This window comes from Phoca vitulina, unplaced genomic scaffold (genome assembly GCF_004348235.1).
Source record: "Phoca vitulina isolate PV1807 unplaced genomic scaffold, GSC_HSeal_1.0 scaffold30, whole genome shotgun sequence".
NCBI classification, from domain to species: Eukaryota; Metazoa; Chordata; class Mammalia; order Carnivora; family Phocidae; genus Phoca; species Phoca vitulina.
This window is the reverse complement of record NW_022589733.1, coordinates 12121412-12144027: the sequence shown is the minus strand read 5'-3', so window position 1 is coordinate 12144027 and position 22616 is coordinate 12121412.

The window sequence follows — 22616 nt, the reverse complement described above, 5'->3', positions numbered from 1 at the left end:
TGTATTACTAACAATAGCTATGATTTATCTGAAGTCAGTATAGAGTAGTTCAGTGCTAACACCATTCAGTACAGTGGGCATCACTAATATAACTTTATTATAGGTAAAGAAGTAGAGGCTTCCTGAAGTTACATATCCTAATAGAGCCAGGGTATAAATGCAGTTTTATCTAGCTGTAAAACACATATTAAATGATCACTTGTCTCTCTTTGAAGAGTTCATCTGGGGTGTGTGTGTGTGTGTGTGTGTGTTGGAGAAAAATGGATACATACAGAAGCCTCATTGTATTCACTCCAGGAATCATATCCTAAGTGAAACATGAGGAAGAAAATCTTCCAGGGATCTCCCTCCCAGGGAGCCAAGAGGTCTTTGGTCTCTTTGTCAAATAATCATCTTAGAGTGAAGAAAAGGGGGAGAAAATGAATATAAAGGATATGCCATCTGCCCCAGACCACACAGACTTATGCCTAAGGAATACAGCATTGGAGATGTTGGTGGTGTTTGTAGTAGAAGTAACAGTGTAACAGTACTGATATTTTAAAAGAGCTTTCACATGCTAGTGTCCAGAGCAAACACTTTACATCAATCATTCTGTTTATTCGTTATAGCAATTCAAAGACAAGTCCTATTATCATCCTTGATTCGCAGAGAAGGAATCTATGGCTTAAAGTCTTGACAGGTGCACTAGGTAGAATTCTAAGATAGCCCCCAATGTTTCTGCAGCTCCCTTCGAGTGTGGCTGGGCATGCTGTATTTGACGGGATAGTCACTTCAGGGTTAGGTTATGTTATCCAGCACATTTGAACTTAAGAAAGGAAAATTTTCTTGTTGGCATGACCTAATAACGTGAGCCCTTCAACAGTACTAGGCTCTGCTTGAAGAAAGCATTCCCAGAGTGAGAAGGATTCAACATGAGGGAGATTCTCTGTTGCTGGCTTGAAGACTGAGGGCGCCACACAGAAAGGACTGTCTATAGTTGCTGAGAGCAGCCCATGGCTGACGGCCAACAAGGAAATGGGAAACTCAGTACTACAATGCAAAGAACTGAATTCTGCCATAATCATGTGAGCTTGGACTACCTTGGACTGCCTTGAGCTCTAGCTCAGCTGGATGAGGGTCCAGCTGAGTTCTTGATTTCAGCTTTGTTGAAATCAACCCTGGGCTGAGATTCTAGTCATACTGTGTCCAGACTTCTGAATGATAGAAGTGTGAACTAATAAAATTGGCTGCTCTTTTAAGCCTCTAAGTTTGTGTTTAATTTTTAATGCAACATTTAAATATATATATATATATATATATATATATATATATATACACACTCATATAGCAATTAAGTTGCCAAGTGAAGTGTAAATTGTAATAGGACCTGGATTTCAACTCTTAACCATGGGGCAACAACATGTGCCTAAAAATTAGTCTAAAAGAAATGATTCAATAGAACTTCTATAAGACATTTCAAATGTAAAGAGGCACAGCTTTGGACTCATGGCATCACGTGAAGTTTTTACATAAAAGGAGACACGGGATCAAAACGAGGAAGAAGTTCTAGGCAAGTAACTGCCCGAGAGATCATGTCATGGGTGGGTAGCTTTAGCCACGCTTGTCACAGCTTAAGCAGAGAACCCTGATGTGCCTTTGGCAGGAACACTGGCCACCACTTCAGGGGACAGCTGTCATACCCAGGGGCAGAGAATGGCTTTAGGGGATGCAGATGCTTCAGCAACCTTCGAGCCTTGGGCAATAACCCTCTTGAAAGAGCCAACTGCTTTCTCACGGTGGACAGCAGGTGCACAGTGGCCTTTCAGCTTCTGGAATATTCCAAATGCTTCCCAGATTCTTTGTGAGGTTTAACATGGGATTTTTATTGTATTGTCACTTGATAAGTTCACAAACATGTTATTATTTTATTAATAGCAATCTCAGCAGTCAGGGAGACAACATATAAAAAGTAAACAACTGAAAAATTATAACATGTGATAAGTTCTATGAAAGGCAAAAACTGGATGCTTGAGAAAAAGCAGAGAAATAAGATTTGATAAGGTGACTGGAGAAAGTTTCTTGCGAAAGTGATAGTTAAGTTTGTATGTGGAAATTAAGAATGGAAATGGTCCAAGAAAACCAAGAGCAAAGCATGTCTGGCAGAGGTAGAAGCATTTCTGAACCATGTGGAATATTCCAGAAACTGAAAGGCCACTGTGCATCTACTGCCCACCATGAAAAAGCAACTGGCACATCGGATTCACCCAGGATTAAGACTCAGGCAGTCTGAATCTCTGTTACTTAGCAGTACTGCCTTGAGACCAAACAGGAAACAATGCCCCTAGCAGGCAGAACAGTGTTGGGCACACAAAAGTCATTCAGTCAGGATTTGTGGCAAGAATAAGTGAATGGGGATGCCTGGGTGGCTCAGTCCATTAAGAAGGTGCCTTCGGTTCAGGTCCTGATCTCAAGGTCCTGGGATTGAGCCCCGCATCAGGCTCCCTGCTCAGTGGGGAGCCTGCTTCTCCCTCTCCCTCTGCTCCTCCCAGCTGTTCAATGCTCACTATTTCTCTCTTTCTCTCTCAAACGAATAAATAATCTTAAAAAAAATGTATCTTTATTAAAAAAGAGTAAGTGAGGGGCACCTGGGTGGCTCAGTCGTTATGCGTCTGCCCTCGGCTCAGGTCATGATCCCGGGGTCCTGGGATCGAGCCCTGCATCTGGCTCCCTGCTCTGCGGGAAGCCTGCTTCTCCCTCTCCCACTCCCCCTGCTTGTGTTCCCTCTCTCGCTGTGTCTCTCTCTCTGTCAAATAAATACATAAAATCTTTAAAAAAAAAAGAATAAGTGAATGAATGCATAGCAACAGGGACAAAGTTGGGATGCCTTCACTTAGCTTTTCAGAAAGGACAGAATATAATAATTGAATATAATAAGAGATACCATTAAGATTAAAAAGAGGAGAAGGAAGGATAGGAGATACTCATGGTGACCATTCCAATTTGACTGCAAATTAGAATTACCTGACATTGCAGATTTACTCTAGACCTTCAGAATCAACAGCTTATGGGGTTCAGAGGAGTATGGAACATGGACATTGTATTTTTTTTAAGTTACCAGGTGAATCTGATGATGTGCCATCTTCAGTCTAGTGTGTGAGCAGTAAGAGGTATTCCTGGTGACTACTGGAAATACAGCAAAAATCCCAGTGCTGTTTTCTCAGTTGATGTTTTCTCAGTTGAAGTCCTTAATAAAGATATACACACATATCATTTCTCACTAAAATTATCCTTTTTTTCCTATCCATGTGTGAAAATTAACAGAAGGAAACCTTGTTTAAAATGGAGTTGGGAGGTCAGCAGGGGGCTCTTTTTCTCATCCCATCACTCATCAACTGTGGCCCCCAACAGTAAGAGAGGTACCTTGCAAGTCCATACTATTTTAGCCATTTTACTACCCAAGTGGGAAAAAGAAAGATTTTCTCCTGCCTCGGCAACAGGCCAGCCAATGCGAGAGTGTCACAATTCAGCCAATGAGAAGCCAACGATACTTCAATCTCCCAGTTTACCCCAATGGACTTTTTGTTTATGAAAGCCTTCCCAACTCCCCCCTCTCTTCTATAAAAGAGCTTTCTCTCCTTTGTTTTCAGGACTTGTCTATGGTTTTGTCATAGCTTGCATGTCCCAGATTGCAATTCTCTGCTATTCTTGAATAAACCCATTTTTGCTGGCAAAATTACTGATAGTTTTATTTTTAAGATTAACATATGTATCATCAGGCCAGAGAAATAACAGTATAGAGAAAATTATATTAATTCCACTTTTTTTTTTTGGCAGTCTTTACACAAACATCCCCTAAATACCTGAAATTGTGTGAAGAAAACATATCTGTATAGACATACAGTTACTTTCCCAATTAGATGCTACAGTATCATCATTTTATTCATGAAGAAACTGAGATACAAAGAAATTATGCAACTTGTCCATAGCCTAAAAGCTGATCGTGACAGAGCTAAGATTAAATTTAGGGTATTAGATGCTTAAAGTCAGGCTCTTGTCCACCTAATAGAAACCCACCTACCTTTAAAAATAATGTGTCCCAGTTTTTGAAGGGTGAGAAAAATAGGCTGTGCGTGTGCGTGCGCGCGCACACACACACACACACACACACAAATTAAGATATATTTGGGGAAATGTAATGAGCTCAATATGTTTGATCTATATAGTGTGAAGTCATAAATGAGAAATCAAAGTGGAGAGTCAGAAAATAACCCTGGAATGCTAAGTTAGAGATTATGAAATTTGTCTTTATGATGGAGAACTAAAAAAGTGTCTTTAGCATCCAGTTCAGGGTCAACATCATACCATTTATGCTAATTATATAATTAATTGTATGCTTAACTTCCATAATAGCCTAAGATAAGTTATATGGAAATTGAAGACAAGGGAAAAATTTTGACTTCTCATGTGTAATAAAGTTTTTCTAGTATAGAGATTAAATATTTGGTCTTGTTATTATATTTTTCTGAATAGTTAAAATAGCTGCAAGGTTGAACTTTAGACACAGAAAAAAATATAAATTCAAACAAATGTAACTCCATTTACAAACAAATGTAAATCCATTTCCAGTATCAGAAAACGTGTGCATCTAGAGACCTTATTTTTCTTAAAATTCAGCTGGAATTAACCATGGGTGATTCTTATCTAATGAACTTTAGGCAGAACAATCTCTACCTCAGCCAGGGCCAAGATAATTACATTGTACTAAGCCCGTTTCAATGCACACTCTACTTGAATCTTCTCCTACTGGCATAATTAAAACAACAGAAGCATTATTCTATTTTTCCCCTGCATTCTTTTTTCAATTTAAATATAATTTTCACAAAAATATATTTTAAATGTCCCTCCCTGAGACCAAGCTAGATGATGAAATTATAGTTTATAAAAATGTGTAATATATGTGCAATTTTGCATAAACATTTATGTTACTAAACCTGAAATCAAATGATCCATTAGAATGAGCACTGCCAATCCATGTAAGCCTTTCTTATTATTCTTATCCTCAATATTTCATAGAAAGAAAATTGTAAAATAAACAATAAGTAAATACATTACTCATATTAAAAATTAAATTATGTAGCATGAGAAGCAAAGTGAGTTAAGCAGAGCAATATTTAGATGTGGAACATTTTGATATATAATACTATTGCACACCCCTCTTTTTCAAATTCAAATTAATCTTGAGTGTCATTTAATTAAGAGATTATAATAAAATACCCAAAAGAAGAGCAGAGAAAGATAAGAGTGATTCTGATGAACAGAAAGACCTACAGAAAGAGAGTGTAGCTGAGGTTGCAAAAGTAAAAGACTGGAATCGACCAAAAAGTTGTATATCCTATAACAGGAAAGCATTTGCCTCCATATCAATGTCATTTTGTTGAAGCTTATTTACTTATTTCCCCCACCTTGGAGGTGTGAAGTTTATTCAAATTTCAGACAATGCAAAAGCTGTGGAAAGTCAACACTTTGCAGAGGAGCAGACAGAAGAAGTTTTCCTCTCCATTTAGAATAATGGGTCACTAGCCAGAAATTAACAAACACTTATGCATAGTTATGGTGAACAGTGTGTTCCAAAAGGTCTTTTCATCATCCCGTGACAGAGAGATGTTTTACTTTCAAACTTCTAAAATTATACAATACATAATAATTTGAGAATAGATAAATACAATGAAGAAAATCATTAATCTATATGCTGTCCACTTACAATAATATTATACTTCGTTTCTTTTTCAAAACTGGGATCATATTGTGTTTTCCCTTTTTTAGCTTGTTTTCTTCCCTGTCTCCCTCTCTCTCTCCACACACACACACATATATTTAAGTTGAGGTATAATTGACATATAATATAAATTTGAGGCACACAACGTAATGATTCAATATTTAGATATATTGCAAAATGATCACCACAGCGTCACTATACATACACAATTTTTTTCTTGTAATGAGAAGGTTTAAGTCTACTCTCTTAGCAAACATCAAATATGTAATACACCATTTATGTGCTTTTGAATTATCATTTCTGTCAAATATCAGCAGTGACATCAGTGGACTTCCCTTACTTTCTTAGCTAAAAAGAGCCCAATTTCCAAGGTCATTTATGACCTCAAACACTTACTGAGAACCTAATATTTGAGATTAAAGTGCTGGGTTCTAGCAGTGATGGTTAAAAACAGAACTTCTCTCCTTCACAAAACATAGAATACAGCAGTGGAAACACACATGGAAAAAAATGCACTGCACGGAGACATGAAATTATAGAAGTAAGAACATGAAATTGAATAAATGATAGAGAAGAGGGAGAGAGTAATTTGATCTGGGACTTCAAGAGAGGCATCACAGGAGAAAAGCACCCCCCCCACAAAGATGTTAACAACTTAAAGTAGAGTTTAAGAGCCCAAAAATGAGCAAGAGAAAATCAAACATGCACAAAGTGCTGGAAAAGAATTTCCTGAATCATTTAATTAAGGCAAAGGAAAGGGTGGTTTTAGAATTTATATTGGGCAACTAGAATCAGGCACTCAAATATAATCAAACTCTATTTCACACTTCTGTTGTTGTTTTTTTGTATGGGTGGGTTTTATGTGCTTTTGTTGGTTTGTTTTTTTAGTTTGGTTTGCTATCTTTGATTTTTAGAGAAAAAAGTGAATACCACCTTTCCACATATAAAGGGTAATTTAAGTCTTATTAATTTCTAGACTTCTGTGGCCAAGGAGGAAAGGGCTTATTCCTTCCAGCTCAAATTTAACAAAACCATGAGAAAGGTTCTCATTGGTCTGGGTTTGATCAGATGTACACCTTGAGCTATGATAATGAGCTGAGCCCGAGCCATGTCTTTACTCCTGGGATCATATCAAAAGGCGGCAGCTTCTATTCTGACCATATAAACACAGATGGGAAAGAGTGACTCTCAAAATGGCAAGGGTAATTTAAAAAAAAAAAAATAGGGGGGGTTGATGACCAAACAAATTTTACATGTGCTGCTACATCTTTAGGAGAGGATCTTACAGGATGCAGTTAAATTTTATCTATACTGACAGCACAAAAGTGAAAATCCATTAAAATACTTTGTAGCTTACCATTTTCATTGGCCCATGTATGGTTATTTCAAAGCAACAGAAGCTAAATTTGTCTTGTAAGGAGTAGTGATATGCAAGGTACCTAACACAGCTGTTATATGTTGCTTCCACGCCCTTTCTTTCCAAACCTAGTATCTCATGGGAAAAAAAAAACAACTCTGCACGATATTCATATTTGCTTATTTTTGGTTTTCCAACTGAGAACAAATTTCAGAACAGCACTTAGTTTCCATTCAACTCCTCATGGGAGAGATATACTGAAGAATTTCTAGAAATGGAAAATTTCTCAGAATTTATGTTAGCCTTGGTGATCATTCAGCATAGCGAAGCTAGTAGGAACTTCATAGGAGATGAGGTCAAAAGACAGATCTGAGTTCAAGTACAAAAGTAGAGGTTCCGCATTCTAAAAGGTATGATTCGTATTCTTTCTCAAATAAACTGCTCCATACTTTCCTTACTTCCCACTGCTACTGTTTATTTGGGTATAGTTTTCTTTCCCTCTACACTCTTTCAACAGATACGTAAATTTGTTGAGGACTTTCTATGTTCCTAACACACCTCTAGATGTTGATAATAGATGAACAAGACATGAAGCATACTTATTATTGGGGAGAACAGTGACATCTTTGTGTGTATTTGAAGTTAGAAAAGAAGTAAGAGAAAGAGAAATATAGTAATAATGTAGAGGGATAAAGCAAGGAGCGTAGCTGACGGAATAAGGCTAATGGGATGGAAAGAAGACATAATATAGGTAGTTCCAAGGAACTCTTCTAAAGAAGTAACTTTGGAGCAGGCACCTGAAGTATGAAACCCAACCTGTAAATAAAGGAAGGAAAATACATGAAAGGCTAACTGAATGGGCACTACAGATTCAACGTGCCTGGTATACTGAAAGAAATGGTAAGCAGGCCACTGCAGCTGGAGTGCAATGGGAAAGGTGGAGGTATGTGGGGGAGAAAAAAATTTAGCATGTCCAGTTTAATGTTTTGATATGTGATTGTGGTGTTAACTGCCGATTTATATGTTAAGTCTCCTGGAGAGAAAATAGTATAAGGCATTCCTCCCTGCTTCTGACAAACCTGTGGCATTTTTGGGAAGATAAAACTTACATATATATGAAACAAGAGCAAACAATTTTAGAGCCAATGATGATGTGCAGTGCAAACTCTAAGTACTGCTCAGGAAGATTAATCAATGAGAGCTAGGGGACCAGGGAACTTCATTGCAAAAGTGGAACCTGAGATGCATAGAATTAGAAAGTCTGGAGGAAAAGAGTTTGTACTGAAAGTCATCCTGGAATAATAATGTGCAAAATACTCTTTGGTGAGAAAAAGGGCTCATGTATGGGAGAGGGCAGTTATGGTAAGACCTGTCATTTACCCAACGAAATGCAAGGTGATCATAAGTCCCTGTTGTATAGGAGATGCTTGTTCCAGCATAATTATTAATAGGACTATCTTTCACTCTCAAAAGTATTCTGGTCTGGATGATAAATTATATAGTCACTCCAGCAAAAGATGACATATTGTAAATATACATTCAAATCCATGAATGCAAATATGGGACCATTTACCCAAATTGAACATAGGTTCTGTACGTAGAAGCTGTGAATAAATAACGAGACAAGGTTAATCACCAGCTGATTCAAATTTTAGTGATAAAGTTTGAAAGTTTCTACCAATGAGTCCCCTCACCATCAGGAATAACCAAAGAACATTTTCCAGAAGATCCTTCACTCCCTTATTGAGCTGGAGTTTTCTGTTAGGGTTGGATTATGCTAGTAATTAATGATATCAAAATAGAAACATTAAGTGACTACATTTTCTCTTAGTAAAACTACAATAATCTATTAAATAGTTTGATGTCTATGAGATTTCATCCTCCAAATAAGATACTTTGGAATGTACATTTTCTCCAAAATCTCCTTTGGAAAAGAACGTAATGGTGACTGATATATGCTTGGTGAAACATAAAAGTACATAAGCTCTTTTGCTTTTATTATTGTGAAAAGGTTAGTGGGAAGAAAGAAGCTTATGAATAAATGAAAGTATCTGACAACAAAGTTAATGAGCTCTTGGATCTTATTTTGATCAATGAGTCATGTAGGAAGCTTTGTTTAGACCTTGACTAATCAATAAACTATTTTGTAAAACAAGAAACATAGATTTAAGGGCATTGGATTAATTTTTAAATTTAACACATCAGGTAAAGCAAAATCTGCAAAGATTTTAGAATTTTTGGTTGAAGCTCTTTAGAAGAGTATGTAGTGACTTTTACAAAGGGTGTATAGCTTTAGGAAACTTCAGTATCTTAGGTTTCCATTCATCCAAATGTAATGTTTGACCTCAGTCCCATTGACTTTAAAACTCTTTCCTGATTTTGTTTGCCAAAAATCAGTAAGTTTAATAGAACCTTAGGTAACAATGAACAATATCAAACTAAGATTGTTTTTGATCACTCCAGGCCTCAGTGCCCTCAATTATAAAATAAGGACTTCTCATTATTGTTCTCAAATGTTCCTATCAGTCCCAGTACTGTTTTTTGGTGAAGACATAAAACTCTAGGGGTGCCTGGCTGGTTCAGTTGGTGGAGCATGCAACTCTTAATCTTGAGGTCATGATTTCAAGCCCCATGTTGGGTGCAGAGATTACTTAAAAAAAAAAAAAAAAAAGACATAAGACTCTAATAAAAATATAGCAATATATTATATATCAATGTATCCCTAAAAGGAATTTAACCTAATTCAACATTTGTGAATCAGAAGAGCCCCATAATCATATAATCTTATGTATGCAATTACTAATATATCTAACTTTTGCATATAAAGAAGTACTATTTAACATGACGTGACCAAAATAAACAAAATGTACAAAATAAACAAAATTTATAGGCCATACACTTTCAGAGCTAGAGGTGATTTTAGATATTGTCATTGACCAGATTAAATATTAGATGTCCATCAAGATTAACTAAATTGTTCAATTCTCAAAAGCAATTCAATCTATTGATTTACTAATGTATTCATATGTCCATCCATACATCTATCCATTCACTCATCCATCCATCCATTGAATTAGCCATGCCTCAGCTGTTATGTTAGACATTCTGCTTCATACATTACATGGCATATGGAAACATGTAAGGGAAATTATGATTTAGTGAGGCCTACAATGCACCTTTACTATAATTGTTAAAGAGGATATGGGGGAAAAAAGAGGATATGGGAATAATTAGGGAGTTATTAAAATCAGTTACTATGTGTCAGGAGCTTTCATATTGCTTATTTTATCTTATCTTATTCTTTGTGAGCAAAAGGAAAAAAAAGACATATGAACTCACTGGATCCTAGAACATGTCCCATGGTACACTCTCTACATTTCACCATGATGTTTCACGGATAATAACTTAAATATCACATGATGCAGGCACTGACAGAAAGACCCTTTCTGCATTCCTAAGTCTTAATGTTTATGGGGGCCCAGGGAAAACCATCCTAAAATATGCTACAATGGCATAATGATAACTTGAATTAAAGCTACTGGAAAAGCAGCTGATACAAGGGCATCTTGACCCTTTGTCTCCCTGAATGCAGGAAATAAATCCCTCATGTGAAGGGTGCCCCTCCTTCACTTGGAGACTGAGAGAAGCATCCTTATGACCAGTGATGGGAATTCAGGGCTGAAGAGGACTACATAAATAAACTTTGTTACTTTTATTCATTTACTACCTCAACAAACTTCTGTTTGGAATTCCATACTAACTGAGCTCACAAACATAAGTTTTATTTATCCTGTCAATTCCTCACATATTTATATTTCTTTGTCTAAAATGTATAAAAGCTATATGCCTTGGTCATTTCTTTGGGTCTCAAGTTTATTTCTGAACCTCCATACACATTTAATTAAACTTTGCTTTTTGGGGTTTTTTTTTCTTCTGTTACTTTGTCCTGTGTCAATTATCAATCCAGCCAGAAGAACTGAGTGTAGAAGGGGAAATTTCCTCTCACCCCAATACGTTCTAAAGGATGAAAGATATAAATGCATACTAGGAGAGAAGAAGAATCCTTATCATCTAAAATGATAGTTCCCACAGAACTGGATGGAAAAAGGAAAGGATTAATTTGATCCAAAAGTCATTCACCAAGTTCCTTTGATGAAAATTCAACTGGTGGTGCAATCTATACTTTACCATGAGGATTTAGGGATATTTCTCTGAATTTAACAAACCAGCTTTTGAAAGCAAACCTGTTCTTTCAGATTATGCAATGATATTTCATGATTTCTAAATCACTCCAAGCTTTCCCTGGAGACTGAGTTTCTCCTAGCTTATGTTCAAACCCCTTTTCTAAAACTTTGCCAAGTCACAACACATTTTGTAGAGGAAGGGGAAAATGGATAGGGATTTAGAAAATAAAATTTTGACAAATGCTAGCTGTGGCACTAAACTTTTACGGGCCCAGCGTCTTCTTCTATAAATGGAAGCTGCTGAATTAAATTAGGAATTGCAAATTATTGTCCCACTAGTTGAATACCGTCCTTTACTGTGTTGTGCTGGTCAGTACTGTGTTTATTATAAAATACAACCCAAAGGCCCTTCGTTTGGGTATGCACTCTCTAGTTCAGCACAAGCTCTACTAGGACTTCGCACCTAATATCTATTCTGTTTTACAGTTTATGATATGTCATCTGGCCTCTGTTATCTAACTTTATGTCTGACCAAGGTCCTTCCCTACCGGACCACATGGCTCCAGCTCTACTTGGCTCTTTATTGTTTCATGACTTCACCACGCCTGCTCCAGCCTTGAATCCTTTGCACCAAATGCTAATTCTATCTCTAACGCTCTTCCTCTATATACCTGCACTAACTGACTCACATCCTTCAATTCTCTGTTCAAATGTCATCCTCTCAAAAGAGACCATCTAATTATAAGCCAGACTCATAACATAGAGGAGAACAGTGGTTGGCAGGGGCTGTGGAGTAGGGGAAATGGGGAGATGTTGGTCAGAGGGTACAAAATTCCAATTATAAGATGATTGAGTTCTGAGATCTAATATATAGCATGATGACTATAGTTAACAATGCTGTATTATATACTTGAAAGTTGCTGAGAGAAGAGATTTTAAATGCTTCCACCACACACACACACAAATAATTATGTAAGGTGATGGAGGTGTTAACTGAAAATAATTTTCCCTCTACTCCGCGTGGTTCTTGACTGAGACAGCCCTGTAATAAAATAAAAAATAAATTAAAAAAAAAGATCAAAAGGAGAAAAACAAACATAAGTTCAATAACCTGTATACCTCCTGTACACATGGCCTACACCCAGGAAAACTGTAACGGCCCAAGCCATCCCCTTAAACACCACCTCCAGCTAAAAACAAAAGAACATGTTGGGGGTGGGGGAGACAGTTATGGGAGTTACCAGGAAAAGCACAGTAAACAACTATGCAGATTTAAGTCATTGTCTTCTCCATTAATAAGTGTTTCCAGAGATTTAGAGTCATCCTTCTCTTCCTGGTACAGAGAGAAAGGCACCCGTCCAAATGGAGATTTCCCTTGTAAATGTAAATGTCTCTTAGAAAGGGTAACTTCTACTGGGTTTTCAGAGCTACTCCTGGGCCTGCTGTTTCTTAAAAGTAATCAACTCAAGGAGCACCTGGGTGGTGCAGTCAGTTAAGTGTCCAACTCTTGGTTTTGACTCAGGTCGTGATCTCAGGGTTATGAGATCAAGCCCCACATTGGGCTCTATACTCAGTACAGAATCTCTCTCTCCCTCTCCCTCTCACTCTACCCCTACCCCTGTGCATGCTCTCTCTCTCAAATAAATAAATAAAAATCTTAAAAAATAATAATAATCAGTTCAAGATAAACCTTATACCAAAGAGGCATATTTGGGGGTGATACCTTTTGCCCCCCCTTCACCTTATTGTAATAGTCATTTTGCAATACATGCGTGTATCAAACCATCACATTGTAAACCTTAAACTTACAAAACGTTTACGTCGAATAGATCTCAATAAAGCTGAAAAAAAAATAACTGAAACTCCTAACTCCAGATCTCCCTTACCTTCCTGTACTTTTTTTTCTTTTTCTATGAACTGCTTTATCAAAACATTCCACTCGTGATGTGGAATTCCTCCTGATCTTTTCATTTGTTCTTGTCTTCATGTAAATGCTAGACATTTTCTTCTTATATTCTAAATTTTGCAGTCAGCTCAGCCTAAGCACAGGGATACTGTTTCATAATGGTGATAGGACCAGAAAGAGCTCAGTTCAAATTCTAGTTTTACACACTACGAATTTGGTTGCGTCAACTCTGAGCTTCAATTTTCCATCTCAGAAAAATAAAAAAGCAATATGTACCTGGCGTCATACAGTGTTTAGAGTATCAACCAGACTCAGACATGGCACACTCAAAAATAATTATTATTCTTATTAAATGCTTAGTTGTTAGCCATATAAAAAGTGAAGAGAGGTATATGCATGTTCCCAGAATTCTCAGAATGTTTTTTTTTTAAAACTCCTGACCTAGTCTAAGTTTATCCTACTAAGTTATTCACTGTTCCTATAAATCTATGAATAGATTATTACCTCAGGACCTGGTACACCACTGGATCTCTAGAAATGTAAAGCAAGGACTTCAGGAATATTCTTTCAAGTTTAAATTAAGCATTTGAAACTAGTAGTGTATCAAGGCAACAAAAGAAGGGGAAACAAACCTTTCTGCCAAACTGATTTTACTTTAAAATGGTCTGCACTCCCATGATTGTTTGCAGGCAAAGACTGAAAGTCAGGTAGAGGACACAGCTATTGAAGAGACCACCAGGGATGCTTTCAAGTTTGGAAAGTTAATAACCATAAGCTTAAAAATGCATCTGAATGAACTCTCACATTGCCTTCAAAACAGTCACAGACAATGCCAGAGTTTCAGATTCAAAAGAGAAATGCCATAAAGGTTTTTTAATAAGGCTGGCGTATTTATTTTCTTGTTTCTGTTGCTATCGCTGTATCAGTGATATTATTGTTGTTGCTCTTATTCTTAGAGTAAAATCACTGGGAAAAAGTCCAGGAAGAAAGAGATGGTGTGGAAGAAATTTAACTGAATCATTCTTACAGAGGAATCACCACCTTGTACTAGAAGATTCTAGAATATTTAAAAGAATTCATCATGTAAGGACATCGAGCTGGAAATTCTGTGGAAAACTTTTTTTTTTTTTTTTTGGTAATTTCTAAGTAAGTGCTTCTTGGTAAAATCCTAACTGGAGAATATGATGTCCAATTTCAACTGCGTAGAAAATCTTCTCACACAGCTCTTCCAGATGCACATTCCGTCTTCAGCTTGTGTATTTTTACCCGTAGGTAACTCCCTGAAAAATCTCTATATTATTTTTAGAAAGCCCATCTATTAAAAAAATTAGTCTTATTGTGAACATAGATCGGGCACCATGTAAATTCATTCACCTATTCATTTATTTTAAACACATTGAGCAATGGACTAGATGCTATGAATAAAAGATGAACAAAGGAAGAGAAGGAACATACTCTATCTCCAAAGAGCTCCCAATTTACTGGTGACAAGAGATGAACAAATATGTATTAACAACAGAATTTGATTAAGAAGCTAGTGAAATAGACTTTTTGGCTGAGTTAGGGGTGCAGAGGTAGGACACATGAATTGTCATCTTGAGTAGAGAGACATAATAACAAGTTTTAAAATTCACATTTTATATAAATATTAAAACTCAAAGAATTTTATCCCCTAATGTCTTATATCATCATCATTGCAAAGAAGAAAAACAATTTTCCTCTACTTTCCTAGATTCTTCTGGCTGGCTTATTAAATTGATATAAGACAGATTAACAGAAAAAAATTAATTACACATATATGGGAACGCCGTAAGAATATAAGACCCCCAGGCAGGCAGGCAATTGGGACTTCTATGCCAACCTAAGCTAAGGAGAAGAGGATAGGGGCCTAAGACTTCTTGGTAGGAAGATGGAAAGAGCAAATATTTTGAAAACAAATGTTTGCCATGCCACATGCCATGCAGAGACAGTAGGACACAGAGAGGAATTTGATCTCGAGGCCCTGCCAAGCTTACCCCCAATTTACCACAACTAGCCCATATTCTTTTGTAGTCATCCCCAGGGATAGCTCTCTTCCTGGACCAGGCCCTCTATCTACATGCTGTTAGCAGTTAAGGGGGAAGTAAAAGCTTTTCTGGAGTCTTTTGGGCCTTGATCGACTTCAGCTCAAAGTAATGTTTTAGTTCAGCTCAAAGTGGCACACTTTGGATTTGGGGGAGGTTCATTCTGAACCCCTTCATTATCATCATTAATACCTGGGGAAACTTTACCAACAGGAAAAATAGAGAGAGAGAGAGAGAGAACTTCATACAATAACTTTCAGCAATTGGTGCCTGGGGAAAGAAAAGAACCTGAATGAAGCGCAGAATTTGGATATTACCTATAAAACAAAGGGGTGAGTTGACAGTATCCTAGGAATTCTCACAAATTAGGAGGTAGTCTTATCTTCCTGTTTCTCCTGCTAATCAAGAAGTCAGAGAAACCACAACTAAGGCAAAAAGAGTGGCACAGGAAAAGTGAACACACTGAAGAGAGAAATGACCACAATGGGTAAAAATTATAAATTCCTAGCCTCATATATTGAAGTTGACCTTGGGCATAATATATACTCTTGCATCACCAACACTCTCAGAAAAGAACAAAATTAATGCACTTTAACAAAGTCTATACTTGTCTATGCTCCCCTAACACCACTTGCCCACTATCACCCCATCCTAAGCTTTGGTATAGAAAAGCTGATGAAACACATGAAAAGCCCTCAAGGAGTTGCTCAAAACCAAAAAACTATTCTCAGATATAGTGTGGGTCACCTGACTCTTCCTGTTCTATCAAAACAAATGTATGTCTACAGAGTCACTCAAAACTAATTAGGTGAAAATGAACTATATGGCAAATCTACATCTAAAACTGAAAACAAAATATGGGAGGAAAAGGGAATGTGCCATGCAAATAAGAATAAAAGAGGACAATCTGGAATTAAACCCTTTTCACAACTCCTTAAAATTGCTTTATGTCATAGAATAACTTATTAAGAACTTGAATTCCATAGTGTCCTAGCCATCAAATAAACAAAAAGGAAAATTGTAGGTTGAAGGAAACACACTAGAGATCAAATGTTTTCATTATGCAGCTAATAAACTTTAAAATATGCAAAGAATAGAATATAGACTCTAAACCTGAATTACAGACACTGGGATAATCATAGTGAATACAGATGAAATGTGAGTAAAACAATTAGAGATAACTTAATAGATTTGGAAGATGTTGTGACTCAACATGAGGTAACAAGTATCACCAAAGTAAAATATCTATATACAGAGCAGACAATTTATTTAATCATATAATGCAAGACATATGGTTGAAAAGAAAGACTACTTGAACACACAGAACAAAAGAACACCAAGTGTTTTAGAATACCAAAAGTTTAGGATCAATATATATCCTAGATAAATTGTCTAACTCTGAGAATAAAAGAATTCATCTGGGTGTCTTGGTTGGTTGGGCATCTGACTCTTAATTTCAGCTCAGGTCATGATCTCAGGGTCGTGAGATCGAGCCCCACATCGGGTTCTGTGCTGAGCATGGAGCCTGCTTGGGATTCTTTCTCTCCCTCTCCCTCTGCCCGTCCCCCCCGCAAAAAAACAAAACAAAACAAAAAACACCCTACATGAAGGAAAAATTATGCTGGTTTCAGCCATTTGCACAGCTATATTCACTTCTAGAAAAAAAATAAGTGGCAATATCGACAAAACATACTTATATTTTTGAGGGAATGAGAGTGACATTCAGAAGATGAAACTTAGCCTAAATACATTCATACTCTAAAGGGAACAAGCAAACACCTCAATCATTAAAGAATAGAATCAGCAGAGAATTTCTGAGATCTTTGAAAAATCACTTGACAAAGTCCTACCAATTAAAAGGAGAATCAAAATAAACAATCTAAAAATGAAAAATCTATCATAAAAAGCCCAGTGGTAAACATGAAGACTATGTAAGTATAATGATAACACCGAAACTAACAAAAACTATATGAATTGTGGATATATAAAAAGGTGAAAGGCCTACCATTATTTTTGTATTTTCCAGGTTTATAAACACACACACACACACACACAATTGGAGAATGGGTAAAATAAAAAGCTCTCATGTCTTCATCTGTCAAAAGAGCTATTGTGCTGTTTAAAATTAAAATGCATCATTAAAAATAAGTACAGTGTTCAATATTCCTTCTACAATATCTCTATTATTTTAGGTTAAGAGCATGTTTGAGTAAATAACATCACTTGTGGTAAAGAAACACTTCACTGAATTCTGTTAATCTTTCCAGATCTACTTCTGTTTATTTTACTTATGTAATAGCCAAGCAATATTCAATTTAATAGTTTTTAATAGAAAGCATTTTTATATGATTCCTTTTTTTTAGAGTTATTTATTTTAGAGAGAGAGCACGCATGCATGGGCGGGAGGGGCAAAGGAGTGGGAGAGACAGTCTCAAGCAGACTCTCCACTGAGCATGGAGCCTGATGCAGGGCTTGATCTCATAACCACTAAACCATGACCTGAGCTAAAATCAAGAGACCTAAGCCACCCAGGTGCCCCTGATTCCATTTTTGTAGAACTAATTATATTTACATTTCCCTGACCATTTCTCTCATTCCTATACATTTCTTCCCTTTTCTTTCCCTTTTCCCTCTCCTCCTTCCATTTCTATGTATACAAAAAGGATGTTTGGAATTATGGGCACCTAATGTTTAATAGTAGGATTTCATGTGATTGTTTAAATTTTCTTTTGGCAGTGTTTTGCATTTCTTGAATTTTTATACTATATATTTTTCATTTTATAAAAACAAGTAGAAATATTTTTTCCTTAAAAGAAACATTTGCAGCAACAAAAACACAGGAAGCATATAAGCAAATATTTTTACAGTTGTTAATTTTGGGTGGTAGGAATATAGCTGCTATTTTCTTTCTGAAATGTTTTCTACTTAAATATAAAAGATTTGCTATAGAGAAGTTTAAGCATTTCAAGTCTGCTATGAGCTTTTCATCCAAATAAATTAGTAAGAGGCTTTAGATTCAGGTAAAGGTAGACTTAGATTTAAACTCTGCTTTAGTGCTTACTGTATACAGAACCTTGGGCAAGCTACTTAAGTTCTCATGAGTTCATTTTCTTGATCTACAACATAAAGGTTATCATATGGCCCTTATGGCTATGATATGAAAACAAATAACTCAAAAATGATGAATCCATTGCCTGGCATGTAGTAAGCCCACAATAAGCAGCGTTTCTTTCTCTTACATTCCATTTTCCTTCTATAGTAAATTTATGGTACCCAAATTGCATAAATATGCACTTTTAAATATTGCTCATACATAATCGCTGTGCAACAAATGGACAGAAACTTGCATGATATGATATAGTTAACATGTCTCTTATCAAATTAAAGTCCTAAAAATAAAATTAATTGCATTTTCTCCTCCAAATCACATAATTCACAGCAGGAAAAGTTATACGATTTTATTAAAACATGGAGCCTAAAATGGGTATTGAACAAGAGGAAATCAATGGCACTTTTAGAAATAAAAATTAGTATCTCCTATCTCGTCTCCCTCCCTCCATCCCCACTACAAAGTCCATCCGTGTGTATCAACAGTAAATACTTGAGGAGGGAAAAATCACTGACGTATAATTAGGCATCTAAAAATGAATAGCCTAGGGGCACCTGGATGGCTCAGTCGGTTAAGCGTCTGCCTTCAGCTCAGGTCATGATCTCAGGGTCCTGGGACTGAGCCTCATGTCAGGCTCCCTGCTCAGCCAGGAGTCTGCTTTTCCCTCTTCCTCTGCCCCTGCCCCACTCATGTGTGGACTTGCTCTCTCTCTCTCAGATAAATAAATAAATAAATAAAATCTTTTAAAAAAATAAAAATTAATAGCCCAGTACATACTTTCTTTGATGACTCTTGGAACATGATAGGCGGCTATCTATACAAACTAAATAACAAAATAACGCTTGTCCAATTTTTACGTACACAAGCCTATGAGATCTTAAAAACATTATGGGGAAAGGATCCCTAATGGATAGGATTGCCAGATTTAGGAAATAAAATTACACAACACTCAATTAAATATGAATTTCAGATGAACAATAGGTAAGGATTCAAGTCCTCACCCACTTACTATGTGACCTTGACAAAAAGACTCATAAATCTCAATTTTTGGTTTCTTGATAGGTAAAAAATGCACTTCACTTTGACAGTCGTTTTGAAAAATTAATGACATAAAACATGTTAACGCCATTAGCAACAGTAGTTGATACATAGCAAAGAATTTTAACTACTGTTTTGGTGTTGTGGAAAGACCTCGGATTTTGAAATGCAATGACTTAGATTCATGTTATAGTTCTGGAAGTTGGCTAGTGCCAATTTATTTAAACTTTCGGAGCCTCAGTTTCTCATTTGTCAAAGACATTATTATTTCCAATATACTGGCTTCCTATGAAAATTAAGCTAATTTATATACATAAAATGCTTGCTCTTCTGCTATACAACTAATAGGTATTTAATAATACTATATAATGGATTCATTCACTCATTCAACAAATATTTATTTAGTGCCTACTATCTATGCGGTAAGGTGAACAAAAACATACACACTGTTTGAGCAAAAGGGATTCAGACTTTCATTAGTATAATTACTTGATTTATATTATTTACAAACAAAGATAATTACTTTGAAGGAAAGAAGCCTGAGTTGGGATGGGAGGACTAGACAAGACTCCCCTTAGGAATGTATATCCCCCTTCCCTCTTTGAACCAGTTTTCTCATCTGGAAATCAAGTGACTGTAATACAAAAGACATTTTAAAATGTCAGTGGTAGAGTTGGGAATAGAGCTCACGCTTCTTGATCCCCAGTCTTCCGCTCTCTCATAATCCAGCTAAGTAGCTCCTAGGCTTCTGCTCCTATCTGAAAAATGAGGAAGGTCGGGGGAAGAAGATGATCTCTATAGCAACCTGGAGTCTATGAATCTTGGAACTTAACACTGTTACAAAGCGAAGTTTGTAAGGAAACCCCACGAGAGGAATTTACTTATTTTATCCCAAAGCATCTTTGGTCTGAAAACACATATGCCACCATATGGGATACATTTAGAACATTCATTAGGAGAAGAATAATTAGTCTCCCATCATACAGGAAATAGAATAGACCCAGAGGATAAATACTTTAGAAACTGAAATAAAAGACTTAAAATAAATCTGCCAAAGACAAATTGAGGAGAAATAAACTAGAGCTCATTTGAAGAAAATCAAATGAAACGAACAATTAATTCACCTGTAAAGCTGCATAGGCACTTGTGTATTAGGGGAAGAGATTGCATTTAATCTTGTATGGGTGAGAAGGAAGAATGCAATCATACATATTAACAGAAGTACCCAAGTAGGATTTCTTCTTTATTACAACAAGGAAAAGAATTGCAGATTTAAAGAACTTAGACCCCCGCAAATGGTGATTCATTCTCAACTCCAATGACTTTAATTTTGTCATTAAGTACCAAATGCATATGAAAAACTACAGAGGACCTGCATATTTGGCTAGAGTTCTTGGGGACTGCAGAATAATGAGAGAAAAGTGAGAGTAAAGAGAAATGCAGAAGAAGGAGAAAAGGTGTGGAGATGTCAAAACACACGAGGACATTCATTCATTTGCTCAGCAAGATCCATTGGTTTAATCTTCTTTTTTTATTATTGAGGCATAATTGACATATAACATTTTATTACTTTTAGGGGTACAATGTAATGATTTTATAGTCAGATATACTGGGAAATGATCGCCACAATAAGGCTAGTTATCATCCTCAACACACAAAGTTACAATTTTTTTTTCTTATGATGAGAACTTTTAGGACTTACTGTCTTGCCAACATTCAAGTGAATACTAAAATATTATTGATTTTCATCACCATGCTGCACATTACATTTCCATGTTTATTTATTTTATAATTGGAAGGTGGTGCCTCTTGACCCCATTCACCAGTTTCACTCATGCTCAACAACCCTCCCCTCTTGCAACCACCACTCTATTCTCTGTACCTATGAGTATGGTTTTGTTTTGTTTGTTCAATTGTTTTGTTTTTCAGATTTCACATCTAAGTGAAATCATATAGTATTTGTCTTTCTCTGTCTTATTTTACTTAGCATAATTCCTTCAAGGTCCACTCATGTAGTTGCAAATAACAAGACCTCATTCTTTTTTATGGCTGAGTAGTATTCCATTGTGTATATATACTACATCTTATTTATCCATTCATGCATTAATGGACACTTACATTGTTTCCATATCTTGGCTATTATTGATAATGATGCTGTGAACATAGGGGTGCATATATCTTTTTGAATTAATGTTTTTGTTTTCTTTAGATAAATATCTAGTAGTGGAATTGCTGGATCATATGATATTTCTATTTTTAATCCTTTAAGGAACCTCCATACTGGCTAAACCAATCTACATTTTCACCAATACCATGAGAATCCCTCTCTTCTCCACACCCTCACCAACACTTGTTATTTCATGTCTTTTTGATAATAGCCATTCTAACAGGTGTGAGGTGGTATCTCATTGTAGTTATGATTTGCATTTTCCTAACGATTAGTGATTGCGGAGCATCTTTTCATGTGCCTATTGGCCATCTGTATGTCTTTCGAAAAATGTCTATTCAGGTCCTTTGCCCAGTTTTAATCAGATTTTTTTTCTTTCTTTTTGCTATAGTCTTGTATGAGTTCTTTATGTATTTTGGATATTAACCCTTTATCAGACATATGATTTGCAAATATTTTCTCCCATTCAGTAGGTTGCTGCTTCATTTTTTTGATGCCTTCCTTTGTTGTGTAGAAGCTCTTTAGTTTAATGTAGTCCCACTTACTTATTTTTTTCTTTTGTTGTCTTTGCTTTTGCAGTCAGTTCTAAAAGATTGTTGCCTAGACTGACATCAAGTAGCTTATCACCTGTGTGGTTTTTTTCCCAGAAGTTTTATGGTTTCAGAACTTACATTCAAGTTTTTAATCCACTTTAATTTTTGCATATGGTGTAACATAGGAGTCTATTTTCATTCTTCTGCACATCGCTGTCCAATTTTCCCCACACCATTTATTGAAGAGACTGTCCTTTCTCCACTGTGTATTCTTTTCTTCTTTATTGTAAATTAATTTGCCACATATACATGGGTTTATTTCTGGGATCTCTTATTTTGTCCCATTGATCTATGTGTCTGTTTTTATGTCAATATCATACTGTTTTGATTAGTACAGTTTTGTAGTATAGTTTGAAATTAGGGAATGTGATGCCTCCAGCTTTTTTCTTTCTCAAGATTGCTTTGGCTATTTTGGGGTCTTTTATGGTTCCATAGAAATTTTAG